Source organism: Carettochelys insculpta, chromosome 8 (genome assembly GCF_033958435.1).
Source record: "Carettochelys insculpta isolate YL-2023 chromosome 8, ASM3395843v1, whole genome shotgun sequence".
Classification (NCBI taxonomy): domain Eukaryota; kingdom Metazoa; phylum Chordata; order Testudines; family Carettochelyidae; genus Carettochelys; species Carettochelys insculpta.
The window spans coordinates 12,501-40,185 of record NC_134144.1 but is presented as its reverse complement, the minus strand read 5'-3'; the positions used below and the strand labels follow the sequence as shown (position 1 = coordinate 40,185).

The 27,685-nt window shown below is 46.9% G+C and overlaps 1 long non-coding RNA gene across 5 annotated transcripts in view; it reads left to right on the top strand.

Moving 5' to 3' along the window:
* Positions 1 to 712: 712 nt before the first annotated feature.
* Positions 713 to 27,685, top strand: part of LOC142017115 (uncharacterized) — a 27,326-nt gene continuing 353 nt past the window's right edge. The window contains exons 1-14 of one of the 5 annotated variants that reach the window (XR_012646444.1): positions 713 to 831; positions 7,489 to 7,610; positions 9,932 to 10,083; positions 10,787 to 10,891; positions 11,058 to 11,196; positions 11,413 to 11,504; positions 11,732 to 11,844; positions 12,144 to 13,766; positions 13,883 to 13,981; positions 24,215 to 25,731; positions 26,274 to 26,438; positions 26,541 to 26,638; positions 26,824 to 26,921; positions 27,099 to 27,685. The exon at positions 27,099 to 27,685 is cut by the window's right edge and continues 353 nt beyond it. This is a non-coding gene — a long non-coding RNA (uncharacterized LOC142017115). Of the gene's footprint in view, positions 832 to 7,360; positions 7,611 to 9,931; positions 10,084 to 10,786; positions 10,892 to 11,057; positions 11,197 to 11,412; positions 11,505 to 11,731; positions 11,845 to 12,143; positions 13,767 to 13,882; positions 13,982 to 24,214; positions 25,732 to 26,273; positions 26,439 to 26,540; positions 26,639 to 26,807; positions 26,922 to 27,098 lie in introns of those variants that run through there. The other 4 variants (XR_012646447.1, XR_012646443.1, XR_012646445.1 and 1 more) reach the window with 4 other exon arrangements.

Below are 27,685 nucleotides of genomic sequence, written 5' to 3'. Positions count from 1 at the left end.
CTTGGAAAAAGTTACCTGGCCCTGCAGATTTCCAAGACCAGCATCTGATGAAGTGAGTCTGTGCTCACGAAAGCTCATGCTCAAAACTTTTGTTAGTCTATAAGGTGCCACAGGACCCTTTGTTGCTGTTACAGATCCAGACTAACACGGCTACCCCTCTGATACTTGACACCAAGAAGTCTTGTGGCACCTTATAGACTAACAGATATTTTGGAGCATAAACTTTCATGGGCAAAGACCCGCTTCATCAGATGCATGAATGGGGGGTGGTTTCAGAGCGGTATTTAAAGAGCGGGGTCCCAGTAAGAGGGAGGGCCAGAGCTGACAAGGTGTATTCAGCAAGGTGGAAAGGGCTCAGTATCAACAGTACTTATCAAAAGAGGAAAAAACAAATCGGATCAGACGGGGATTTGAGCCTTTGTCAGAGTCTAATGGGGAGCTATTTGGAGCTATTAGCTATGAGGCAGTAGTACCTACTACCTCCATCTCCCGTCAGCCACTGCAGGCCCCAGTGTACCATGGGAGATGGAGTGCTCGCTGTCTCCATCTCCCATCAGTCAGTGCGGCCCCGGGGCACCATGGGAGATGGACTACCTACAGCCTCCATCTCCCGTCAGCCACTACGGGCCCCCGTGTACCATGGGAGATGGAGTATTCGCTGCCTCCGTCTCCCGTCAGTCACTGCGGGCCTCGGTGTCCCATGGGAGATGGAGCGCTTGCTGCTTCCCTCTCCCAACAGCCACTGTGGGCCGCAGGGCACCGTGGGAGGTGCGCAAAGGGATTGTTTGGGTAGTGGTGCGCAAGTCGTGACCCCGGCGAGCAGCGACTCCTGTGAGTGGCAGTTTGCAAAACGCTGCCGGCTCGGGTGCGGGTGGGAGCGTGTCAGGCGCTGCGCAGCGCAGCGCAGCCTGGGGACACCTCCTCGTCTCTCTTTCCTCCCTTCCTAAGCCAGGACCTTCTACCCCCACGCCCCTGTCTAGCCATCGGTGGGACCCTTCAGCCCCCCCATCTGCACTCCCTGCCCTGCTATCTTTGGGACTCTTCACTCCCCCTGCTTTTCTCCGTTCCTTAGCTAGTCCACAACCTGCACCCCTTCCTCCCGTACCTAACCAGTCAACTTTGGGATCCCTCTGCCCCCTTTTCTCCCTTTCCCAACCTGTGCTCCCAGTTCTATCCTGTCAACCGTGTGCTCCCACAGCCCTTCTCTCCTAGCCACTTACCATCCTGTTCCCTCTCCTCCAGCCAGCTATGGAACCCCTCAGGCCTCCCCTTTTATCTCTTCCCCAGCCAACCCCACAACCCGCAGTCCTTGTTCCTCACCACCCCTCTCAAGCCAGATGTGGGCCCCTTCCTTCTACAGCCAGCCCCTAACCTGCACTCCCTGCCTCACCCACCTTTATGCAATTATCTGTGGAACCCGTCATTTTTCCCTCTCTCTCCAACTTCCCTGCATCCTGCCACTTGCTACCCTGATACCACCCCAGTTCATTTCTCTGTTCATGGGACCCCTTTTCCCCCAACTCTCACTAACACCTCCCCAGCTCACCCCATCCTGTACCCCAAGCACTACCTTTTCTCCATCTATGTGTGCACAGGTAAGGACCTTTCAACCACCATCTTCAACCTGGTCCTCCCAGTCCATCCATCACCACCCCAACCATTGGGTTGTTCAGCCTCCACTTCACTTTCTTTCAGTGCACCCCCATTTCAGTCCACAGCAACCTGCACCCCTAATTCTCCCCTTCCAGTCTTCATTCCCAGGGCTCTTCTGCTTCCCCATCCCACCACAACCTGCTCCATTCCTGCCCACCACAGCCCAGTCCAAACTGTATACCTGTCCTTCCCTCATCTGTGGGTTCCCCAGTGCCCCTTTCTCCTCCTTCAACATTCCCCAACCTGCATCCCTGTCCCCACCTTCCTGCAAGTCCATCCTTCCACCTGTAGGGCCCGTCTGTCTCCTTCATCGCCAACACCCCCCCAGCCCCCGCATCCCCAGTGTACTTCAACCTTCTCCCTCAACTTTGGGCCCACCATTGTTCTCTTCAGGACATTGTAGCCTGCCCCCCAACCAGCACCCATTCAGCATCCTTCAACTTGCTCCTGCATCATGCTTGCTTGTTTGGTGTTTGGTTTGGTTTTGTTTTTTTTCAGCCATGCTTGAAAAACAGTTGTCCAGAGCAGAAGCTGGTAGAAGTGGGTCCAGGCAGCCTTGATGTCCTTCAAAGGCAAAATAAGCAGCTCTTAACTTTTTCCCTTCCATATAACTGGTTAAGACTACTTAGTCAGTTGAGGGCAAAGAGCAGCAAGACCACAAGCTATTTTGAAGACAGGCAAGAGCTGTCCAGCCGGAAGTAGAGCAGACAACATTAAGATAAGTGTCTGGTTTGGCAGTGCCTCTGCTTGTGGCCCATCTAGATGTGGGTTGGGACGCCTGGGTTTGTAAGCAAAGCTTCCCAACTTGCAACAGTGGTTGCAAGTCAAATAAGGTCCAAGTTTACAGGGGCTGTTCATTTCTCTGGGCCAAAGCAGTGTGTCGTCCTCCTCAGATAGAGGGACGTAGGACAATGAGTGCAGGTGATGAGTTGCTTGCATTCCTCCCAGATGCTTCTTGCTACTTCTCTCTCTCCTCTAGCATGTTGGCCAACACTCTCTCTCTGTTTCTGTGTCTGCCTCTGCTTGTGCTGTTTCCTTCTACAAGACGTGGGCAGGCATTCTAGGTGTGCATTCCCACAGGCATGGGCTCAGGAGAGAGGGACATAAACCATGCCAGGGAGGGGCTGTGACAGCAGAACTATGTTCATCGAGTGGGACTGATAAAGATGATAGAGGGAGGCAGGCATGAAAGCAAGATTTCACACACCAGTAGTGCTTAGTGTGCTGATGGTTCATACTGGCTTTTTCTGCTTTGCTTGCAGGGTATTTGTATACTCCAAATAAAAAACACAGTAAGAGACCTAACAAAGAACCACCATGGCTAAACAGCCATGTTAAAAAGGCAGTGAGAGAGAAAAGGGCAGCTTTTAAAAAGTGGAAGTCAAATCCTAGCGAGGAAAATAGAAAGGAACATAAACACTCTCAAATGAAGTGTCATAATGTAGTAAGAAAAGCCAAAAAAGATTTTGAGGAACAGCTAGCCAAAAATTCAAAAAATGATAGTAAAATGTTTTTTAAATACATTAGAAGCAGGAAGCCCGCTAAAAAAGCAGTGGGGCCCTTGGACGATAAAGATATAAAAGGAGCGATCAAGGAAGACGGTGCCATTGCGGAGCGATTAAATGATTTCTTTGCTTCAGTCTTCACGGCTGAGGATGTTACAGAGGTTCCTAAATTTGAGCCAGCCTTTTTAGGTGACAAATCTGAGGAACTCACTCAGATTGAAGTGACATTAGAGGAGGTTTTGAAGTTAATTGATAAGCTGAATAGTAACAAGTCTCCAGGACCAGACAGCATTCACCCAAGGGTTCTGAAAGAACTCAAATGTGAAATTGCGGAGTTATTAACAGTGGTTTGTAACCTATCCTTTAAATCCACTTTGGTACCAAATGACTGGAAGACGGCCAATATAACACCAATATTTAAAAAAGGCTCTAGAGGAGACCCTGGCAATTATAGACCGATAAGTTTAACATCAGTACCAGTCAAATTAGTAGAAACACTAGTAAAGAATAAAATTGCAAGGCACGTAGAAGAGCACGAATTTTTGGGCAAAAATCAGCATGGTTTCTGCAGAGGGAAGTCGTGTCTAACTAATCTATTAGAATTCTTTGAAGGGGTTAATAAACATGCGGACAAGGGGCACCCAGTGGACATAATATACCTAGATTTCCAGAAAGCCTTTGACACGGTCCCACACCAAAGGCTTTTATGTAAATTAGGCGGTCATGGGATAGGAGGAAAGATCCTTTCATGGATCGGGAATTGGTTAAAAGACAGAAAACAAAGGGTGGGAATAAATGGTAAATTTTCACAATGGAGGAGGGTAACTAGTGGTGTTCCCCAGGGGTCAGTCCTGGGACCGATCCTGTTCAACTTGTTCATCAATGATCTAGAAAATGAGGTAAGCAGTGAGGTGGCCAAGTTTGCAGATGACACCAAGTTGTTCAGGACAGTCAAAACCAAAAGGGATTGTGAAGAACTACAAAAAGATCTCAGCAAACTGAGTGATTGGGCAGCAAAATGGCAAATGAAATTTAATGTGGGTAAGTGTAAGGTAATGCATGTTGGAAAAAATAACCCAAATTACACGTACTACATGATGGGGTCAAATTTAGCTACGACAGATCAGGAAAGGGATCTTGGAGTTATAGTGGATAGTTCTCTGAAGACATCCACGCAGTGTGCAGCGGCAGTTAGTAAGGCAAATAGGATGTTAGGAATTATTAAAAAAGGGATCGATAATAAGACAAAAGATATCATACTTCCCCTATATAAAACTATGGTACGCCCACATCTCGAGTACTGCGTGCAGATGTGGTCTCCTCACCTCAAAAAAGATATATTGGCATTAGAAAAGGTTCAGAAAAGGGCAACTAAGATGATTAGGGGCTTGGAACGGGTCCCATATGGGGAGAGGCTAGAGAGACTGGGACTTTTCAGTTTGGAAAAGAGGCGATTGAGGGGCGATATGATAGAGGTATATAAAATCATGAATGGTGTGGAGAAAGTGAATATAGAAAAATTATTTACCTTTTCCCATAATACAAGAACTAGGGGACACCAAATGAAATTGATGGGTAGTAGGTTCAAAACTAATAAAAGGAAATTTTTCTTCACACAGCGCACAGTCAACCTGTGGAACTCCTTGCCCGAGGAGGCTGTGAAGGCCAGGACTCTATTAGGGTTTAAAAAAGAGCTTGATAAATTTTTGCAGGTTAGGTCCATAAATGGCTATTAGCCAGGGATAAAGTATGGTGCCCCTAGCCTTCAGAACAAGGGCAAGAGATGGATGGCAGGAGATAAATCACTTGATCATTGTCTTCTGCTCTCCTTCTCTGGGGCACCTGGCATTGGCCACCGTCGGCAGATGGGATGCTGGGCTGGATGGACCTTTGGTCTGACCCAGTATGGCCATTCTTATGTTCTTATGTTCTAAACTCATCCAGGATCCCCGACCATATAGAGCAGTTGTATGGACTGGTAGGTAGATGGGGCAGGGGCCCAGACAAGAGAGGAACTGTTTGATCTGCTGGTGTATGGGCTCTACCTGCCTGAGTTGAGAATGTGGCTATTGGACTAGAGGCTGAAGCAGGGAGATCAACCAACCCTGAGGGAACCAATGGAACTTGCCTGGCTGCATCACATGAAAGGGGCTGATGCCAAGCTTCTGACATGGAGCCTCCCCCTGCAAGATAATAACATGGAGGTAGTACACATCAAGGGGAGCACTGAGGGTATAGGTGATGCCCTATCACATGCCCTAAACTTCCGCAAGTCACTGGCTGCGTGACCCCTCTCGGTTCAGTCTGGAAAGGGTGGACAGATGTGATGTAGTGGGGGGGTGGGAGGGGCTCAGAGGGTGTGGGGTTCCTGCTGAGGGTAACTAGGTGACTGGGTGATACCTCTGTACTGCAGACAAAGGGGGAGGTGGAGCCTGAGGGTTTTGAATTGTAACTGGGTGTTGGAAAGCAATTGGTCTGGGTTGGAGGAGGGAGGGAGAGAGAGAGAGAGAGAGGAGGGGGCAAGGCCCTGGCTTGGGGGAGCCCCTCAGGGCCACCTCTTCCCAACATGAATTGGAGGGGCTGTCTCTGCCTGCTGTACTGACTCTGTACGACACTGTGCCCTGTTGGCTAATAAACCTGCTGTTCTCTTGCTGAGAGAAAGTCACTCCTGCCTGTGGGTGGGGTGCAGAGCCTGGAGACAACTGAGCTCCATTACAGCTGGGCATGCTTCTAAGGAGGCATAAACAGTGTTCGGCTTCCCACCTTCTGCATAACTCCTGTGAGTAGTCTGTGCTCTGAATTTCTCATCTGTACTGGCCATGACTTTCTTGACTGAGCAGGGTACGGTGAGGAACAGAGTCTGGAGAAGGGGTGATAGCGTGCGATGCAGTGACTATTTTGGATGTAGCGATAACAATCACCACTCTACATGGTAGCAGTAATGAGAGGGAGCGGTGGTGTCAAGTGGTGTGCCAGCCATGAAAAGCAGAGGTTGTGTGATGTTGCCGATTGAGGTGCTAAATGGCTTGTTTTCCCCTTTATGCTGTGTTTAGCAGCAAGGAAAAAGAACAAAAAGTCCTTTGGCACCTTATAGACTAACAGATATTTTGGAGCATAAGCTTTCATGGGAAAAGACCATGAAAGCAAAGGAAAAAGATGTAAAGCATCAGTCTGTGACATGATGGAAAGCCTGTGAGAGCAGCCAGCCCACAAGCATTATTGATGCAAGGCAAGAGCTGTCCAGGTGGGAGTAGGAAAGCAGATGCTTTTACTGAGATAAGTATCTGTTTTGGAGAGGGCTTTGCTCATGGCCCATCTGGTTTCAGATAAGGATGCCCCATTAGCTAGGGCTGGGGTTGTAAGCAGAGCTTCCTAACTAGTGACATTGGATGTGAGCGAGCTCCTAGTCTTAAGGGACTGCTCATTTCTCTGGCATAAGCAGTGTATCCTGTTCAGCAGCTAGATGGATGTAAAAACAAAAAGCAGTCCAGCAGCACTTTGAAGGCTAACAAAATAATTTATTAGGTGATGAGCTTTCATGGAACAGACCCATTTCTTCAGATCAGTGGGTCTGTCTCATGAAAGCTCATCACCTACTAAATTTGGTTAGTCTTTAAAGTGCCACTGGACTGCTCTTTTGTTTTGATAGTATATAGACTAGCATAGCTATGTCTCTGTTACTATTCAACATAGATGGATGTAGGTCAACTCCAGGTGGTGAGATGCTTGTTTTGCTCATGTCTTGTTCTGTCCCTCTGCCTTCCCCTGTGTGTTGGCCAACACAATCTCTTCTCTCTTTCTCGTTTTCTCTGAGTGTAAGAAAATAAAAATCAGTCATGTAGCACTTTAAAAGCTAACAAAATAATTTAGTAGGTGATGAGCTTTCTTGGGTCAGACCCCCTTTTTCAGATCTGAGTGCATGACTATCTCCAGATTGGAAGAAGTGGGTTTGACCCTGTAAGCTCATCAGCTAATACATTTTGTTAGGCTTTAAAATGCTAAGTGTCTGCTTTTTTTGTTTTGTTAGGATACAGGCTGACACGGCTACCTCTCTGTGACTATTCCTCTGATTGTAGTATCTCCTACAGTACACGGACAGGTGTTCCATGAGTGCATTCTCACTGGCAGAATCTCGGGAGCAGAGAGGACATAAATCATGCTGGATAGAGGACAAGAGAGCAGAGCTCTGCCATTGTTGGCTCACTTTCTGTTCACTGAGTAGCGTCATAATGGATGTGAAAGGGCGGCAGAGATGAAAGCAAGATTTCACGCAGCAGAAGACTTTAGTGTAGTAATAACTCATGCCTGGGCTTTTCTGCTGCTCTTGCAGAGGTATGCAGGAACCCTGGCCAGAGGAGAAGCTGGCAGAAATGGATCTGTGCTGCATGGACATCCTTCTTAGGACATATGAACAGTCTTGAACAGCTTTTTGCTTTTCTCATAACTGTGTTGGTAAGCAATTGATTTTTTTTCTATTAGTTGTTTCTGTTTGCTGTGGATTTTTTTCCACAGGCCCTGTAGAATTGAGTCTGAAGAAGGGGCTGCAGTCTGCAGTGCTGACTGTCTGTTTCAGATGTAGGTGCAAGCAGCTCCTTTTTAATTGTAGTCCTGTAGCGGTAATGGGAGGGGTGGGCTCCATGGTGTGCTAAAGGCGAGAAGAGCTTATGTGAGGTTGCCAACTAAGATGCAGATTAGTTTGTTTTTCTCCTTTGTGCTGTGTTGAGCAGCAAGAGAAGAGAAGTTAAATGTCAGTATCACTCCCATCATGCGATGTAAAGACAGCATAAGCAGCCAGCCCCTGTGCATTGTCAATCTGAGGCAAGAGCCATCCGGTTGAGAGCAGAGCAGCTGCCACTTCACTGAAGTAAGTGTCTGGTTTGCAGATGGGTCTGCTCATGGCCTACGTGGTTCCTGGTGTTATCTTCAGCAGAGAGTTTGATCCAGAAGGATGTTTCCTGTTAGTGTCTTGCATGTCTCTTTCCCCTGCTTGTTTTAGTCTTTGTCTTTCTTTTTGCTAGTGTGTTGGTCAGCACTCTCTCTGTTTCTCTCTTTACCTCTGCTCGTGCTGTCTCCTGTTACAAGATGTGGGCAGGTATTCTAGGTGTGCATTCCCACTGGCATTTATTTGGGTTTATTTCTCTGTCCTTGCCTTTGTTGCTTGTGCTGTCTTTTTATTCGGGACACTTACAGGCATTCTAGGTTTGCATCTTCACAAGCAAGGTCTTTTGAGTCAAGGGGATGCAAATTTTGTGCTACTGTGAGGGTGAGTGTGGAGATATTACTGGGATTGACTCTGGCCATTGAGTGGTGCTGATTTGGAGGGAGAGGTGGAGGCGAGGATGAGGGTAAGTGTTCACATAGCACTATAGCTTAGTGTAGGATGGCTCATGCTGAGCAATTTGATCTCCATTTGCAGGCGAATCATTGGGGAGCCCTAGCCAGAGAGGAAGCTGACAGAAGTGGACCCAAGCAGCTGGGACATCCCTTCTAGCACTTCTTAGCTTTTGACCTTCATCATAGCTGTCTGTAAGGGAGCAGTTTTCTGAATTCCTAATCTGTACTCATGGAACGTTTCTTCACATGCTGTGAGATTCCTGTTTTGGGCATGGGGCCCTGTCGAATTGAGTCTGGGGAAGGGACAATAGTCTGCTACTTTATAACCATAGTCCTGCTGAGATAAAGAGAGGGGGTGGTAGAGCCCCATGATATACTGGATGTGAGAAGTGGTTACTCAGCTCTAACTCAGATTCCTACGTTTCCCCCACCTGTGGTGGTTGGAGTACCCAGAGAAAAGAAGTCCACAATCAGTGAGCCTGTGAGCATTAATGAGGTGAGGCAAGTCCACCTGGGAGTGGAGCAGCCTCCACTATCTCTGAGGTAAGTGTCTGGTTCGGCAAGGGCTCTCCTTACGGCCAACGTGGGTCCATGTAGGGATGTCCCATTAGGTAAGACTGAGTTTTTAAGCAGAGGTTACAAGGGAGACACGGTCCCCAATTTCAAGTTCTGAAGCTGAGTGTCTTGTTGATGTTGTTGGACCCAGTAGGATGACTCCAGGTAGTGTTTTGCATGTCTTGATCTCATGTGTTTTCCCCTCATGTGTTGGTGAACACTCCTGTTTCTCAGTCTTTTCCTTTGCTTGTGCTGTCTTCTTATATGGGCAGGTGTTCTAGCTGTTTTTTTCCTCTGAGGCTAGCTCTTGCAGAAGTAGGACAGACATAAATCATGTGGGGTGGTGGGAGTGAGGGTGTAACTGGCTGTTGACTTATTCTCTGTTCAAGTGGGGCCACTACAGATGGGGAGAGGGAGGCAGGGGTGAAGACCAGATTACATACACCTGTAGATCTTGGTGTAGGGATGGCTTAGGCTGTGGGTGTTTTAGTTTGTTTTTGTTTTTTGGTGACATTTGCAGAGGAATGGTTCAGAGCCCTAGCCAGAGGAGAAGCTGGCAAAAGTGAATCCAAGTAGTCTGGACATCCTTCTAAGGAAACATGAACAACCCTGAACTTTCTGCCTGCTTCGTAACTGTTACAATGATTCTGGGGAAGGAGCAATACACTTTTTTAGGCAGAGTGAATCTTTTGGACATACATTTGTAACCCCTCCTGTTATCTAGCCCAGTATGAGCTGAAATGCACTGGTCCTTGGGCTACACATGCCTTTAGACTTCTTCATAGTGGTAATCCAATAGCAATAATGGGAGGTGGTGGCAGAGCCCTGTGATGTGTTATGTGACACTGCCCACTGAGATGCTAACTGATTGTTTTGTCCCTTAGTGCTCAGTGGAGTACGAGGGGCAAAACAGTCAAGTGTCGGTCTACTCCTGTCACATGATGCGGAACAAGTAATAGCAGTGCCCCCATATACCTTATTGATATCAAGCAAGAGTTCTCCAGCTGAGAGCAGAGCAGTTGCTGTTGTCATTGAGGTAAGTGTTAGTTTTGCAGAGGGCTCTTGCAGCCCACCTGACTCCAGGTAGGGAATACCCATTAGCCAGGGCTGGGTTTGTAAGCCGAGGTTTCCTGACTAACAGAAGTGTTTACAAGGGAGACAGGGTGCCCACTTTCAGTTTCTGCTTATTTCCTTGAGCAGCAGATGTTGGACCCAGGAGGATGACCACTCCATGTAGTGTGTTGCTTGCCTTTCCCCCTTGTTCCTGTCCCTCTGTCTTCTAGCAGGTTGGCCAGCACATCCTCTTTTTCCTTGCCTCTGCTTGTGCTGTTGCCTTTGGGAGCGGGAGAGGGATACGAGGTGTGCATCGTCACAGGCAGTCTTGGAAGGTGTGGGAAAGTGGGAAGGGCTGTAAGTCAAATGAGTTGGTTGGTGCAAGAACAGAGCTGTTATTGTTGTCATTGACTTTGTCTCTTCTCATTGAGACTTTGGGATGAAGACAAGCTTTCACACACCAATAGTGAGCTTAGTGCAGCGATGGCTCATGCTTGGCTTTTTCTGGTCAGCTTAAGGAGGATGTGTCCATTAGACCCATTCGGAGGAGAAACTGACGGATGTGGATCTAAGCAGCCCTGATATCCCCCCTAAAGCAAAATGAGCAGTCCCTCATTTCCTGCCTCCTGGATACCAGGCTATGAGTAAGCGGGCAAGGGCTTTAATTCTTCTTTTTTACTTTGCAGGAGTATTCGTAACAGGCCAGGAGCTACCTGACTGTGTACAGGGCTCTGTGGATGTGAGGCTGGAGATGGGACAGTTGTCTGCTATGTAGAGTGACTAGTTTGGATGTAAGTGCAATGGTTTCCTTTCTAGATGAAGTCCTATCGCAGAAATGGGGGGGGCATAGCTGGTGGGATTCGATGAGAGCTCTGCCATTCATTGGCTATGAGAAGTAAAGGTTACGTGACATGGCTGTGATGCTAACTCCCCCCCTCCTTGTGCTGGCTTTATTAGTCAGGGAAAAGTCGTCAGCCATGCGAATGTACTCACATCATGAGATGGAAGGAATATGAGGATCACCATCTTGTGAGCAATATCAACATCAACCAAGAGTCATCTAGCTGGAAGCGGAGCAGCTGCTGTTGTGACCGAGGTAAGTGTGTTTCGGAGGGGGCTTTGGCCCCCCTGGCTCCAAACAGGGACACCCCGTTAACTAGGGCTAAGTTTGTAAGCCGAGCTTCTTCGCTAGAAGCAGTAATAACCGGTGAGAGAAGGTCACTATTTTCTCTTAGATGGATCTAAAGGGATGATTCCTGGTGGCGAGTTCCTTTTTCCCACGTTTGTCTCTTTCTCCTTTTCTGTTTTGTAGAGTGTTGGCCAACACAATCTTTGTGTGTCTCTAACTTCGTCCTTTCCTCTGCTTGTACTGCCTCTTCTACAGGAAGTGGACATGCATTCTAGGTTCGCATCCCCGTCTCAGGAGCCATTGGGTTGTGGGAAGGGACATAAATGATGCAGGGTAGGGGATAAATGAGCAGAGCTCTGTCATCCTTGACTCAGTCTCTGTTTATTGAGGTGGGGCTTGTATTAGATGGGAGGAGGGAGGGTGGTTTGAAAGCACAAATTCACAGGGCAACAGAGTTTAATATAATAATGGTTTATGCTGAGTTTTTCTGCTGTGCTTGCAGAGGAATTACCCAGTTTTCCCAGCCACAGAAGAACCTGACAGAAGTGCTCCTGAGCATCCTGGATATCCTTCTAAGGAGACACGAACAATTCCTAGCTTTCTGCATAACTGTGTGTAAGTGATCAGTTTTTAGAATTCCACATCTGTACTTGCTGTAGGTTTCTTCACAGGTTCTGAGTTGCTTGTTAGGGCCTGGGGCCCTGTGGAATTCCTTCTGGGGAAGGGGCCATAGTCTGCTCTGCAGACTGTCCATTTTGGATGTATGGGCAATGAACTCCTTTCTAGCTGTAGCTCTACAGGAGTAATGGGAGGGTTTGGCAGAGTCCCACAGCATGTTACTGCAAGTAGAGGATATGTGACCTTGTGGACTGAGATGTTAACTGTTTTGTTTTTCCTCATTGTGCCATGTGTAGCAGCAAGATGGAAGAAGTTAAGTGTCAGACTCTACTGTGACACGATGGAAGGAGAGAGAGAGAGAGAGCAGTCAGTCTACAAGCATTATCAGTGGGAGGAATGAGCCATCCATCCAGGAGCGAAGCAGCTAACATGGTCACTGGAATAAGTGTATGGTTTGAAGAGGGTTCTGGTTATGGCCTGCCTGGCTCCATTACTGTAGGGCTGGGTTTGTAAGCTGAGCTTCCCATCTAGCAGCAGAGGTGGCAAGGGAGGCAAGGTGACCATTTTCAGGGACTTCTTATGGTGGAAGAAGTATGTCCTCCACAGATAGATGGATGACTCTTGGTGGGGAATTACTTGTCTTCCATGTGTGTTGTTTTATTTTTTTTTCCTTCCTCCCTGTCTTCTCTAGTGTGTTGGCCAACACAATCTATCTCTCTCTCTCGTTCTCGCTTCTGCTTGTGCTGTCTCCTATGCAGGACACAGGCAGGAATTCTACATGTGCATCCCCACAGGCAGGGTCTTGGGAGCTATGGGGAAGTAAGAAGGCATGGAAAGTGCAGGGTGGAGGATGTTAGAAGAGAACTTTTTCATTGTTTCCACAGTCTCTGCCCAGTGAGTGGAACCGGCATTTATGGGAGTGGAAAGCAGGGAGGAAAGCAAAATTTCACGTACTGGTAGAGGTAACTATAGCAAAGGTTGCTGCTCTTGCAGAGGGATCACTGAGGAGCCCTGACCAGAGCAGAAGCTGGCAGAAATAGCTCTGAGCAGCCTGCACATCATTCTAAGGACACATGAACAAACCTCAGTTTTCTGCCTGCCTCATGAGAGTAAGGGATCAGGGCTGTTTTTTGAGTTACTCATCTGAACTGACCGTTTTTAGTTCCAGATCGTGAGCTTCCTCAGTGGGTGCAGGGCCCTGTGTCATTGAGGCTGGCTGATGAAGGGACAAAATTGGCTATAGATTCACCTCAACCCAAAAGAGTCAAACAGGCTCCGCTCACTTGTTGTGCTCAGGCAGTAATGGGCAGGTGATAGAGCCTGGGACTTGAGATGTGTGAAGAGCTAATGTGACTTGACAACTCAGATGGGGCTGGGTTTATAAGCAGAGGTTCCTGACTAGCAGCAATGAATATGTGGAAGCAAGAGACCAGAGGCCTAGCAAAAGTTTGGTTGAGCTATAGCCTGGCCTGAAAGGAGTGATGGGTACTGTGCTGAAGGTATGCAGAGACAAGAGATGAGACTGCGATGTTTCTAGCATACTGATAATGTCAAGCAGCTTTGAGATAAGCCAGACCCAGGCAGTGCCAGCTCCCATTAATTAGGAGAGTAAGCTTTGAAGTTTGTCTGTTACTCAGCCATGTGACAACTGTTTTCTTTAATTGTAAAAGTATATGTATCTGCCCAAATTGGTGTTCGGAGAGATGCCTATAACTGGCTAGGGGAGACTGTCACTTGGTGCTCTCCCTTGCTAATAGAGTCTCTGACAGTTTCTACCCAAACACAGAGTGAAGCTTTGTTTCTTCCACAAGTACAAGTACATCTCAAAGTCACCATTTTCAGGGATTGCTCCTTTCTCTGGGCAGGAGTGGAATGTTGCCTGCAGCAGATAATTGGATCCCGGAAGAGAACTCCGGGTGGTGAGTTGCTTGTCTTTGTCTCCTGTGTTCCTGTCACACTTTCACTTTTCTCATATGTTGGCCAACACTGTGTGTCTCTTGATCCTTTCTTCTCCTTGTGCTATCTCCTCACACAGAACGTGTGCGTATAGAGCTTGTGAACAGGTGATTGCAAACAGGAGGGAGTTTTGAGAGGGACTCTCCGGAGAAGGAGGAGCCATTTCCGGTACCTTGAGGTAAGTGGCTGTCTGGTGTGCGTGTTTTGTGCTTGAGGGTTCTGGGCTTGTGATGGTCTGTTTGTTTGGAGCTTTTGGAATGCTGAGCTGTGCGTTTGTTTGAAAGGCTGTGTGCTCAGAGTGGCAGTTGGAAGCTGAGAGTCATAGCTGGGACTGAAATCTAAAACACTCTGCAAATTGGTCAAGTGGTAGCCAGACAGCAGGGCTATCAGGACGGCCACAGCTTTATAAACCCTGCTAGATAGCGACCAGGGAGCTTGCGAACAGGCGATTGCAAACAGGAGGGAGTTTTGAGAGCCGAGCTAAGTGTTGGGTTTGCAGAGGTCTCTCCTCGTGCCCCACTCGGTTCAAGGGAGGGACGCTGTGTTAGAGATGGGTTTAAGCAGAGGTTACAAGGGAGACAACTTCACCATTTACAGGGGCTGCTCATTCCTTTGCGTAGGAGTAGTGTGTTGTCCTCAGCAGCTGGATGGATCTAGGAGCACAAGTTTTGGTGGTGAGTTGCTTGCCATCCTCCCATTTGTTTCTCTACTTCTTTGTCCTTTAGTGTGTTGGCCAACACAATCTCTCTCTCTCTCTCCCTCCCCTCTACTTGTGCCATGTCCTTCTATAGCACGTGGGCAGAATCCCTACAGGTAAGGTCTCAGAGCCACCTAGAAGTGGGAGAGCATTTAATCCCTGTAGGAAGGTGGAGCTTTTTGCTTTCTGCATAATGGAGTGAGAGTAAGTGATCAGGTTATAGGTTTTTCTTCAAAGGTTGCCCATTTCCTGAAGGGGCATGAGGCCTTATGGTATTGAGACCATAGAAGGAACAATTGTTTGCAATGCAGAGTGACTGTTTGGGATATAGGTGCAACAGGCCCCTTTTGTAGTTGTAGCCCTTTGGCAATAATGGGAGGGGCAAGACCCACTGTGTGTTAGATGTGAGAAGACAAGGTTGTGGGACACTGCTGACTCCCACAGTAAATTGTCATTCTCCCTTACCCCCACCCACCATGTAGTGGATTTAATAGGAAGGGACAAGAAGTCAATGGTTTAATCCCATCGTGATGGAAAGAATGCGAGTGTGAACAAGTGTCATTGATACTAGGAAAGCCATTCAGCTGGGAGCAGAGCAGCCACCAGTATCCCTGAGAAGTGCCTGGTTTGGAAGGGGGTTTCTTCACAGCCCATATGTCTCAGGTTGGACTTGTATGCAGCGCCTCCCAGCTATCAGGAGTGGTTATGAGTTGTCAAGATCCCCATTTCCTGGCACGGCTTATTTCTCTTGGCAAAAGTGGAATGTCCTCCTCAGCAAATGGCTAGCTCCAGGATGGTTCCGGGTAGTGTGGTGCTTCCATTCCTCCATATATTTGTCTCTTTTTTTTTTTTAACCATGTTGTGGTCTCTGTTCATGGACTGGATCTGATATAGATGGGAGAGGGAGTGAGAGGTGAAAGCAAGATTTCAAACACTAGCAGAACTTTGTGTGTATGTGGGATGGGGGTTGAGGGGGCGGAATCTCCTAGGAGGAGAATCAGCCAGGAGCCCTGGGAAGGGGTGAATGTGGAAAAAGTGCATCTAAGCATCTAGACATCAGTCTAAGGAGATATTGAACAGTTCTTAGGTTTGTGCCTTCTGCATACTTTCTTGTGAGTAGTCAGTCATTTTCTAAATTCCTGATCTGTATTCTAATGTAAGTTTTGTCATACTATATGAGTGTCCTGACTGGGCACAAGGCCCTGTGAAGTTGAGCCTGGGTAAGGAAATAATCTTCTGTGCATGGAGACTATTTTGAGTGTACCAACAATGGGTGTCTTTCTAGTTGTAATGCTACAGTGGTAGTGGAAGGGAGTGGTGTAGTCCTGCAATGTTAGGAACAAGAGGAGGTTGTTATGCAACACTGCTGCCTGATATCTTAACTTTTTGTTTTTTTCCTTGTTCTGTGTGGCATTCCCAGAGAAAAGAAGTCAACCATCAGTGTACTCATGTCATGTGAGGGGAAGCTAATGAAATCTGTGACCCTGTGCATGTTAATGCTAAGCAAGAGCTGCCCAGCTGGGAGTGGAACAGCTGCTGTTGTCACCTGAGAAGTGTCTGGTTTGGCACAAGCTGTCCTCACGGTCCACCTGGTTTTACGTAAGGATGCCTCCGCAGCTAGGGAGACTATGTAAATATAGGTTCCTTACTAGGAGCAGTGGCTTTGAGGGACACAAGGTTCCCATTTTCAGTGGCAGCTTATTTCTTTAGGCAGAAGTGAAGTGTTATCCTCAGCAGATAATTGAATCCAGGATGACGACTCCTGGTAGGGAGTTCCTTGCTGTGCTGCCATGTTTCTGTCTCTCTCCCATTTTTCTCTCTCCTTCATTGTGTTGGCCAACACACTCCTCTTCTTCCTCTGTCTTTTTGTCCTGGTCTACTTCATAAGTCTGCTTCTAGGAATCCAGTAGGAAATAAGGGGATGCAAGAGTGGAGCTCTGTCATCATTGACTTAGCCTCTGTCCATTGTGTGGGGCCAATTATAAATGGGAGAGGAAATTGGAGCTTAGTGTAGTGATGTGTCAGGCTGAACTTTTCTATGTTTGCAGAGGAATCCTCCAGGAGATCTGACAAGAGTAGACATTCTGCTTGACAGTGGAGCTGAGGAGTGCTTTGAAAGAGTATGAGCTGCTATAAAATTCTTTGTTCAGTATCTCTGTGATAAGGTGCTTGTTGTATGTGGCCTCCCTGTCCTCTAACAAACATTCTGCTCTACTGGCTAGCTGGGAGTCAGATATGACTGCAGATGGAGTGCAGGGCTTTGTGACTCCACACTCTGTATCATATGTATAAATATCCTGTATAGTGTGGTGCCATACAACTAAGGGGAAGGCTTTGAGTGAAACATAGTTGTCATGGAGAGGGGAAGCTAACGGTGTGCCCAGCTGGCTGGGGGAATTGTTTGGGTGAGATTTAAAGTGAATAAGCGTGGTAGACCAGGGCACAAATCCTGGCTTGAAGGAAAGGATTGAATGATGCTTGGAATGATCAAGTGGGGTGTTTGTGACCATGAAGTTGTTGGGGGTGACAATGTGTCAGCAGCCAGCAGAGAGTTTTGGCTTGATGCACACGGTGAACATGGTTCAGTTGTCCTGGTATAGAATTTGGGCCAGAAAGGAATTGAGAGACAGTGATCAGTAGCTAACTGGGGTGGGGGGGGAAGAAGGGGGGAGGAGAGAGAGAGAGAGAGAGAGAGAGAGAGAGAGAGAGAGAGAGTGTGTGTGTGTGTGTGTGTGTGTGTGTGTGTGTGTGTGTAAAAACAATGATTGAGTGGTGGTGGGGGGAAATGGGTATAGCAGTATCTCAGATAAGGGTTGGGGTAATGTACATGACATTTACAGGAAGGGTTGGGGTGTGCAAAAGCCCAGCTAGGTGCAGGTGGGCAAGGGAAGTTTTTGGTGTCAGTATCATAGGGTAAGTGTGACGTGACATCATGCCTCAGTTTTGAAGGGTGTACACTGATTTGGGGTGGGAGGCTGGAGGCATGGGTGGGAAATGTTTTTTGTTATGTACACAGTGATTGCAGGAGTGGTGTGGTACCACATTATCTAGGGCATGTGGGAGCACGAGCACCTGGTGGCCGGGCCTCACTCGCAAGGCAGAATGAGCATACACTCCATCTTGGAACACTATCATACAATGGCGGGAAGGTCTGAAGTCAGGCCAGGAGAAAGAAATCAGAAAGTTGACAAGTGGTTGGAGAGTCCTCAAAGAGAACATCCTGACAAGCAGATAGTAAGCCCCCAAAGAGAACAGCTGGGGGCTAGTAGCTGGAAGCCCCCCAAAGAACATCTTGGTTGTACAACATCAGAGGGTCCCAGGGGAGGTTCAGAAAAAGACCAAGGACAGAGGAAATCTTGTAACATGTTCTGACAGGCCGGGAGGATAGAAAGCCCAAATTAGGTAACAAACGCTTTAATTGGCCAGGTATCGAACCCCCAAGTAAGAAACAGTATAAAAGGTGATTTAGCAGGAATAAGGGTGTGGGCTCCTGGACACAAGGCGGAGGCTAGCAACTTCCAGTCCAGACAGCAGGCCCCGGCCTGATCACCTGGACGTCACCACCACGAAAGGTCCCAACCAAGCCGTATCTCTGACTTGAAGGGCCACAGTAACGTAGTTGTTGGTGAGATGTGGGAGCATTGGATGTTATTGGTAAGTCACATGTAATTATATACAGTTATATGTAACCTAGTATTTAGCCTATGCCAAATAAATAACTAGTTTTTTTATATATATATATATATAAAGTGTTAAGTAATTGTAGTTACGAATAAATGAATAAATCACTATCGGTAAATACCACTAGCTGGTCTAGCTGGGTCTGTACAGAGAATTATTGGGACTTAGAACAGCCACAGGGCACTGTGGTGTTCACAATCGGAGTGTTATTGTTCCTGGTACTCATAATACTGTGGAAACCGGTTTTAAAGTGGATACACTGAATCACATATTGCTGCTACACTATATCAGGCTGCTATAAAGGTGGGGTGGTTGGTCCCGGGCCACCTGACTCCCCCCGCTGTATCACACCCCACGCGCACCCACAGGACCTGGAGTAGGTCGGCACATCGTCAGGGCAGTATATAGTTTGGATGAGACACAGTGAATGTTAGGGTGGCACCAGGAAGGTAGGGAGGTTGAAGAGGGTTTAATAATGCACCCAGTAAATAGAGTTGGTATGTGTGTGGCTGTAGCAATGTACAGCTAGCTGGGGAAGGGTGGCTGAGGTAAGCTGCTGTCACAAGGGTGACTCAGTATGGTAAAGGTAAGGGAAATGTTAGGGTGATGAACCCAGTTAGGGTTAGGATTGTTACACCCACTGTCCCCATGTGAGGTGTTTGGAGGGCACATGGTTACAACAGGGTAAGCATGGGTGTGTAGTGCAATATATCAAACTGGGGCAGGGAGAAGGTGATGCACAGTGATCATTAGTTGCTGCAGTGAAACACTAACAAGCTGGTGGGAAAATTTGGAATGATGCATACAGTGTGGGACTGGTGTGAGGTACCCACAATTTTGGGGGGAATGGGTTTGTGATGCACCCTGTCAGCATGCTTCAGTTAATTGGGGGAAGCCTTTCATGTTCTCCCCCCTGCCCCCAAATCACTACATAAATCATCCAACTATTGCAGGATCTATTAGGCTGCTGCACACAGTGCCATGGGCGAAAGATTTGTCTTATGCCTTAAAAATATTTGGTGAAGCAAATGGGTGATGTTCCCCTAGAGGTGGAAGCATGTGGATGGTGCACACAGTTAGTGGGGAAAGATTTGGGTGGTGCACAGTCACTGTTGGAAGAAGAATCTGAGTGATACCTATTCAACTTATGGAGGAAAGGTTTGGATAATATGCACTCCACCACGGGCGTAAAGTTTTTGCTGAGGCCGCTGTCGCCATGGGGGAAGAATTTGAGTGATGCACACTAGGCTATTGGGGGAAGGATTGCGGTGACGTACGTTTCCCCCCGTTCCGTTGGGGGGGGGGGGGAGGATTTGGCTGATGCACACTCAGTCGTTGAGGGAAGGGTTTAGGGAATGCACACGTCCTTTCTTTTGGGGAGAGAATCGGGTGGTGCGCACACTGCCGTTGGGCGCAGGATGTGGGTGATGAATATTTTCCCACTTCCATTGGAGAGACGTCGGGGAAACGCACGCTCGGTCGTCGTGGGATGCACATTTCCCTTTCCGTTGGGGAGGGACTTGGGTAATGCACATTCTGTCGGGGGGTAGGATTTTGGTGATGCACACTGACAGTTGAGGAGCGGAACGTAATATTTAGCGCGGGGAAGGGGTTTTGTGACACGCGCGGCAGAAGTAGTTTTGGGAAGGGGTTTGGCGGAGGTAGTTCCGGGAAAGGGATTGTAACGCGCGGCTGTCACGTGGGGGTGTTGAATATTTAGCAACATGCTTCGCTGACAAATTTGGCCTGGCGGGGATTCATACAGTATTTGATACTGTGGTCAGTGGGACTTCTCCCCGGGTCTGTTGTGGTGGTTAGCTGTGCCAAGGCAGGGCAGCACACGGAGCGCATGCATGCTAGTGAAGCACATTGGTAAAAACTGTCAACACGTCTGATGACCAATGACGAGCTGCAATATAATAAAACTTATGCAGTCAATTGTGTGGTGCGAGACTGTACATACAGGTTTTAATAATTTTAGCAGCAATGTTTACCAAAAACTAATGAACCATCAGTTTAGGGAGTGCAGCTAAAGGATTCTTATTTTCTAATTGCTTAATGATGTTGGGACAAAGTCTGGACACCCTGTATGAAGCAAGCAGAGGGCTTTATTGTTTGCAGTGCTGGTGAAGGGCCACTTTGCCCATGAGGACTCAGCAAAGCACTGCTAGACAATAGATTACAATTGATTATATAGATTATTAGTGGCCAGGGGTGGTGAGGACTGTGACAGGTGTCACCCAAAGCTGGATAGGTCCTAGCAACAAGATGAAATGACCACAATAAGCTGGTCTGAAAAATGGTAGAGCATCCCTGTGATGGGGGAAAAAAGAGAGGTGACTGAGTGAGAAAAATAAGGCAGCCTTGGAAGAAAGCTTACCAGGATGCGGCCTGAGAAAGATGAGCTTAGCTCAGCATGAGACTAACTGCAAGACTGGCTTGAGCCAGAAGATTCAGGTTTCCATATCTGCGTAACCTATAATACAACAAATGTCTGGTGTATATAAGGAAATCTTTACTTTGTTTTTGTTGAGAACTGGTCACACCTTGCCTTTTCTCCTGTGGCCCTGTTAAATAAAGTGCTTCTGTTAGCCAAAGAGTGATCCTATGTGAATTTCTACATCACTTGCACATAGTTTATAGAACATCTTATCTCTAATGCAGGTGTTTTTCCTAACAAGTTATTAGAACAAAACAGACAACATTTAGGTTGGATGATGCGTCTACAAGGGTGGTGATGGCTCCTCTGTACTGGCATATTTGCAAATGTTTATCTAGACAGTTGAAGCAAAAGACATTAACAGCATACAGCAATAACATCATTGTTTTAAGTTTGTCTGGGATGGCAGAGGAGAAAACACTATAAATAGGTTCTCATTTGCAGGGCCTTGCTATGGAATGTGGTTTCTGAGGCAACTATCCCTCCCTTCAGCCTCCAAGGTCCTGTCTGAGCTGGGACAACCTTCCCTGGGTCTTGAGTGAGATGGCGGCGGGGGTAGGGAGGAGTATCTCGGCTCATGCTAACTGGGTTTCTGTGATATAGGATTATAGGCCTGCCCCAGTCTTTAGGAACTGAATAGGGGGGTCTATAGCACAAACCATGGCCTGCCTCAGGAATTTTCACCCTATACTGATAACTTCTTCTGGGTGGAAGCAGGAGCTGTTCAGGCTAGGTTTAGTATTCAGGGGGTTCCTTTCCATCAGCACAACACAACATGCTGAAGCCCCACTACCCCACACATCTCTGAGAGGCAAGGCTTCTTCCCAAGTGGAGAGTCCAAGTCTAGAAAACAAACTTTTAATAACAGCTGGGAAGTCAGTTGATGCTGGAAGAACATCCACTGTCTTCATAGACAAATGTTCCACTCATAGTTGCTGCCTTTGCAGACTCAGAATTGATGAGTACATCTGAACAGTCCACTCTGCTGGCCATAGGGCACTATGTGCTGTCTGCCACCTTTTGGCTGTGATTGCTGCTTCTCAGTTTGTTACTCTTCATATTTGTGCAGGCTGGGCAGAAATGGTACACCATCTCAAATGATTTCAGGTCCCTGTGCTTTTATCTCTTAGGAAAGGTAGAAAAAAACACAGCTGCTACTTCAGGTAACAAACTGGTTTTGAAGGGAAAACCAGTCAAGATGGTTCAGGCTCCAGCATCTATTGACCAGAAAACCTGCCTCATCCTTTTATACTCACAAGGCTATAACAGTCTAGTACATTACCACCAATGCTTAGGTAAATGGAAACCCTGATAGCTGTCAGTGAAGCATTCACTCAGACCCTGCCTAGGTATGTTTTGGAAATAAATTAGTTTCCCTATATATTTAAAGCCACAATGGAGTCAAATGTTACAGCATCATATACAGCAGGAGTGTGCAAACTGGGGGTGTGCCCTCCCAGGTGACATTTCAAAAGGAGGGGGCACAGCCATCACTCCCCTTTACTGTCTCTTGCAGACTTTCTCCAGTCATTGGCCCTCTGCAGCACATTGCCTGCTCTCTCCTGGTAGAGAGCTGGCTTTGTTTCCTGTTACCCTCCTCACCTTGGGGGGGCCCTCTTTTGCCTCCCTGCAGCATTTTTTGGCTCAGTTGCCTTGTGAGTGCCCTCCCCCGCCCCCCCCCCTCCCCGGGCCTATCAGAATGCACAGAGGCCCTGAGACAAGTGGAGTGGGCAATTGGCAAGTTCCTGGCTTCATAAGGTACTCTCCTGGGCCCCATCCCTGCTACCTTCAGGTGTCCTCCCTCAAAACAGCCTTGCCCCTTTGGGGCACCCCCACCCTGGAGTCTGCCAGCAACCTCTTTCTGAGTTTTCCACCCCCTTTCTGAGTGCCCCCCCCCCATCTCTTCCCATGGTTCTCCCAGAGATTGGGGCAGGGTAGGTAATTGCAGAACTGAAAAGGTGAAGTGGGTGACCTAAAGGTTTGCTCAGCCCTGATGTACATGATTATGATTTATAAACAGCCATGTAAACATAATTACAGAAATAAATTCCTCATGGTAATAAAAGGGAAAACAAAACCTTGTTTATTTCAGGCCATGGGTTGGCACTCCACTAAAAATGGAGTTCCTTAATTATGACAGTAATGGCAGTAACAGTGTGGCTGTACACAATCTTTAGCACAGATAAGCACTGGTTAAAATGTGCTTAATTATGTGAGTCCCTCTCTCCTGTCAGCTATTTCCTAGGTTGGGCTTTGAGCAGCATGGAAGGAGGGTGGGCAGGAAACCTGCCTTAGTCCTTTTGAGCAGCTGGCTGTGGCTGGGACCTATGGGCTGTATTAATTTGCTTGGGCCCCTGGGCAATTGGCCACTTTCTGGTGTGACTGATGCTCCCTGTATGTTAATGCCACTGGGGTGGGGTGGGGGTTGTTGATTAGGCAGTGCCTAAGCTGTGGTAGAAGTGAGCTGTGAGACTGCTGTCTGTACTGGGGTAGATAGTGCAGGGGAGAGATGATGGGAGGAGGGACTCTGAAAATGACCAGGAGCCAGTGATGTTTGGGGGTTGAGACAAATTTTCACAGGTAGCCCTTTTCCCTAAAGCTGGCCGTGGGGATGGGCCACATCTGTGGCCGATGCCAACTGCCCCAGCACTGCAATAGAGTGGGATGCTGTCCTCTATCTTGAGTGTGAGGCTGAAGGTATCTGCTTTAGCCCCAGCCAATCAAGCTTTCCAGCATTTAGCAAATATTCTCAGGTAGTATATACAATGGCAGCACTTGTAAATTACTTTAGTCAGCCATCCACACAGATGCACTCATTGTAATACCCCCAACCCCCTATGAACTGGATTTTCCTTTTATGATCCCAAAATATAGTAACTGTATTCTCACCTGGTCACAGAATTTGAGGCCTCTGGAGATTATTAGTGAAAGACAAAAATGAAGAGGAACAGCATTCAGTGCCGTTAACAGCCCTTAACTGAAAGGCTTTGAGTTCTAGGAAGCTGTTCTTATAGCTTCCTGTGGCCTGCAAATCATGCTGGGAAATTTGGGGTGGGGGTGGGGGGGGGTGGAGCTTAGGGCAGTATTTAAGCTGGGTCTGCAGGCTCAGGCAGTCATTCAGTGTTGTGTGGCTTCTGAGAGGTATGGTTTAAGCATTGCAGAGGTGTTTATAGTTGTATTGATAATAGGTAGCAATGGAATGTATTTATGGTTAATGTATCATTCTTGGTTTTGTGTTACATGGTTTTTCCTTAATTTTATGTTGTTTGTAGTGTGCTTGGTTTATGTCTTCTCATTGGGTTGGTGGGGGTTAATCTGTATTGTTCATGTATTCACAACATGAGGGTGATATTGAAGCTTGGTAGTTGGTGTGAGAGTACTACAATGCTTACTAAGAGTTATTGTTAATAACCCAGCTGTATATCCCCCCTTTTTTTCTTTCTTTCATCTTCACTTGTGTATAGCACTGTAAATAGTATGTATAAACCAGCTTTGTAGCCACATTTTTTTTTGCATGTGTAGCTGTATCCAGATTTGATATTGATTTGTACTGTAATGCAATCAGTCATGACCATCTTAGTTTTTTTTTATAGCAATGGCATATGTTCCTGTGAATTCAGTCTATTGGAATGAGGCTTGACTACCCAGGAGGAGAAAAAGCTCAAGGAGGACATCTGTCTAGCTTTCAAAGTTAAGTATTAGCTACAAGATTGTACCACCTGAAGCATTCCTGGTGTTGAGGCTCCTTGTTGACAAAATAAGTTCTCTAAAATTTCTCCCATTCCATTGGCAGTAAGGGAAGTACATTGTACCTGGGGTACATGGATTTCCTCTGGAGGAAAACTTGTTGGCAGGAGAGTGACATATCTAACTAGTGATGCTCTGTTTTCCTCCCTTACACCTCACTAGCTTCTGCATGACTGGTCACTACCACTTTCTCCTTTTATCCTGTCCTGGGTGTTGGCTTTCTACAGGGTATATGAGCATCCTAGTTAGTCATGAGGTTGTAAGAAAGATGACTGCATGTAGAAACATACCCAGTCCATATGGCTGAGAGCATTTAGGTGTGCTGGGGGAAATTGTCGTAGAGGTATGTAGGGTGTGGTGGGTGAGAAAGGGGAGGTGTCTGTAATGTGCTGTAAGCATTTATCCTTTGTAAGGAAGCAGTAGGTGAGGTAATATTTGGTCCTATCCATTGAGACAGGAGGTCATTGACCAGAATTTAGGATGACTGCATATGATTGAGCCATGTCTGTATTCACAGATGCATCCACATTGCCAACTAGTCCCCCTCAGTCTATGGAGGATCATGGCTACTTCTGTGCTTGGATGTCACGACATTACCAACCATGTGACTTCGACCTATGGGAACAAAGACCTGTAGACATAGGAGAAATGCCTCACGATCAGGAGCAGCTCTCTAAGTTAAGTATTTTGCAAGGGGCTGGATGGTCAGAAGTGTGTGGTTTTGTGGTGCCTTGTTTTTTGAATGGAGGTTGTCTAAAAGTTGCTATTTTTGATGGGGGGGGGAAATTCTCCACAGGATGGTGAGAGGTGGGTGGGAGTTCATAGTATAGCAGAGGTTTGCATTGTCCTGTGAGGAACATTTGACAGCCAGGAGAGGGACATGGGCATAGCTAAAGATGCTCCATTCTCTGCTGTCACTTCCTACACTGCACTGGCTTTGCATGACTGGTCACCACTACTTTCTCTTTCTGTCCTCTACTTTATTTGTGTTTCATCTGAGTATGATGTGAGCATCCTAGCTAGCCCTGGGCCCCTTTGGCAATGGGGGGGCATTTGCTTTGTGGGTGAGAGCATTTGAGGCAGGTGGAAGGTGGCCTGTGTGGGGAGAGTCACGTATAGGCGTTCTCACTTCCAAGTAAGTAGCTGACAATCTTCTATACTGTGGTGCAGGGAGCTTTGCCAGCAGTCCTCGAAACGGAGGTTTGCGCTCAAGCTTGCTCTATTTGCAGATGAGGATGCAGGTGGTATGGTGTCTTTCCCTGGAGGATTTGAATCATTGTATTGCTGACTGAGAGAAGGCTCATGTACAAAGGAGAACAAGACCTGGAAAGCTGGAAGGGCTGCCCAAATTAAGTACCAAAAGGTTGGATGATCAGAGGCATTTTTGTCAGTAAATCTGCTTATGAGCAGGAGTCCTCTAAAAGACTGTGTATTGAGTACAGGAGCAAGAGAGGTGGGTGGGAGGCTATTGTGTAGAGGGCACAGGTACATCATCTAGAGAAAAAGAATGTTGGGATCTTTTGGGATGTCAGAATAGCTTATTTTAGCACAGGGGTGGGGTAACGTGCTGGTCCAACTTCTGTGAATAATGTAGTCTTGTGCCACAGGTGGATCTGTGCTCAGGGGTGAGGGAGCAAGTCATGGGAAGCTCATCCCATTTAGTCCATGAGTACTTGTTTTCAAAGAAACAGACTAACACAGCTCTCTCTCCAATACTAAGTTAAGTATAGTTATGGAGCTGGAGATTTTCTTTTTGCATGGCAAATGCACTCCACAGGGTGCATGTCACTGGGAACTTCATGTACATGTGTTGGAAGGTGTCCCTTTTTTTTTTTTCCTGTGTCCTGTATTGCAACTAATTGTATTAATTAATCAATGGAATTGATTCATATCTGTGATCTGAAGGTTTCTGCTGGAGAAGACTGCCATGCTTTGTATGTGTTGGGAAGATCTGGAGTTGCTGTCATGCATGCAAGTTAAGTATACTTATTGAATGGGAGGTTTGATTATTTCTTGCATGCTAAAGATGTGGTATGGATTTCACTGGGTGCATGTCACTGGGAACTTCAGGTACATGTTGTGTGTATTGGATGATGTCATCTTTCTCATGTATTGAAAGGGCATTAATTGTGTAAATCCAGTTTTTTTTTTTTTTTTTTTTTTTTTCCCAAGGGAGCAATTGCTGTCTATGATCTTAGTGTCTCTTACTGCACAAGACTGCCCTGCATCTGATGTGTTTGGAAGAGCTGGAGTGGCTGTGAGGCATGCCAGTTAAGTGTGGTTATGGATGGGGTGATTTGGTGATTTTGTTGCATGCTAAAGATGGGGGATTGACTTCACAGGGTGCATGTCACTGGGAACTTCATGCACATGTTTTGTTTATGTGTTGGAAAGCGTCTTAGTCATACACTTGAATAGAAATTAACGGTGTGAAATTAGCTTCCTGTATTTATAGGAAATGAATCATGTCTGTGTTGTGAAGGTCTGTCACTGGGGAAGAGTGACCTGCATCTTGTGTATTTGGAAGATCTGGAGTTGCTGTCAGGCATGAGAGTTAAGTACAGTCATTGAGCACAAGATTTGGTTACTTGCAAATGATGGGAAATGGATTTCACTGCATGTCACTGGGAACTTCTTGTATATGTGTTCTGTGTATGTTGGAAGCTGTCCTCTTCTTTTCATGTGTCTTATGGGCACTAAATTGTGTGACCTTGTTTCCCTGTTTTCTAGGAAGTTTGCTGTGGGCTTGATAAGAAGGGCTGTATTGCTGGCAAAGACATGAATGTGATTGGAACAGTACTGCTGCTAGAGAAGACCGCAATGCGTCCTACTTGTTTGGAACATGTGGAGTTTGTGTATTGCTTTTGCTTTGTGATGTAAAGTGTCTAAAGTTGAGGGCTAGAAATACCACCACCCTCCTAGATTCTACTGGTGGGAGGTACTAGAATGATCAACAATATGCTAAAAGGGTAGTACTGGTTGACATGGTCGATACAGTAAGTTGGAAATGGGGTTACTAAACAAGTATGTGAAATGACAAGTGTCACTTGAATAGTATGGGCTGTGGGAAAACTCTAGCTATCAAAGTTAGAAGAGGAGAGGGTGAAAGCAGTTGTTGCATTAGTGTCTTTTTTGTTATATGTTGCCATTTTACTGCCCATGTCATTGTAACTACTGTATTTGAACCAGTGTAATGTGTGGTGAGTTACACTAAGAGGACTGAAGTGTTTTATCGCCTTGCATAAGGAGCAGGTAAAAATCACTGCAGTGATTTGCAAACCCTGGTGTAGCACAGTGAAACACCTAAAGGCTGCTGT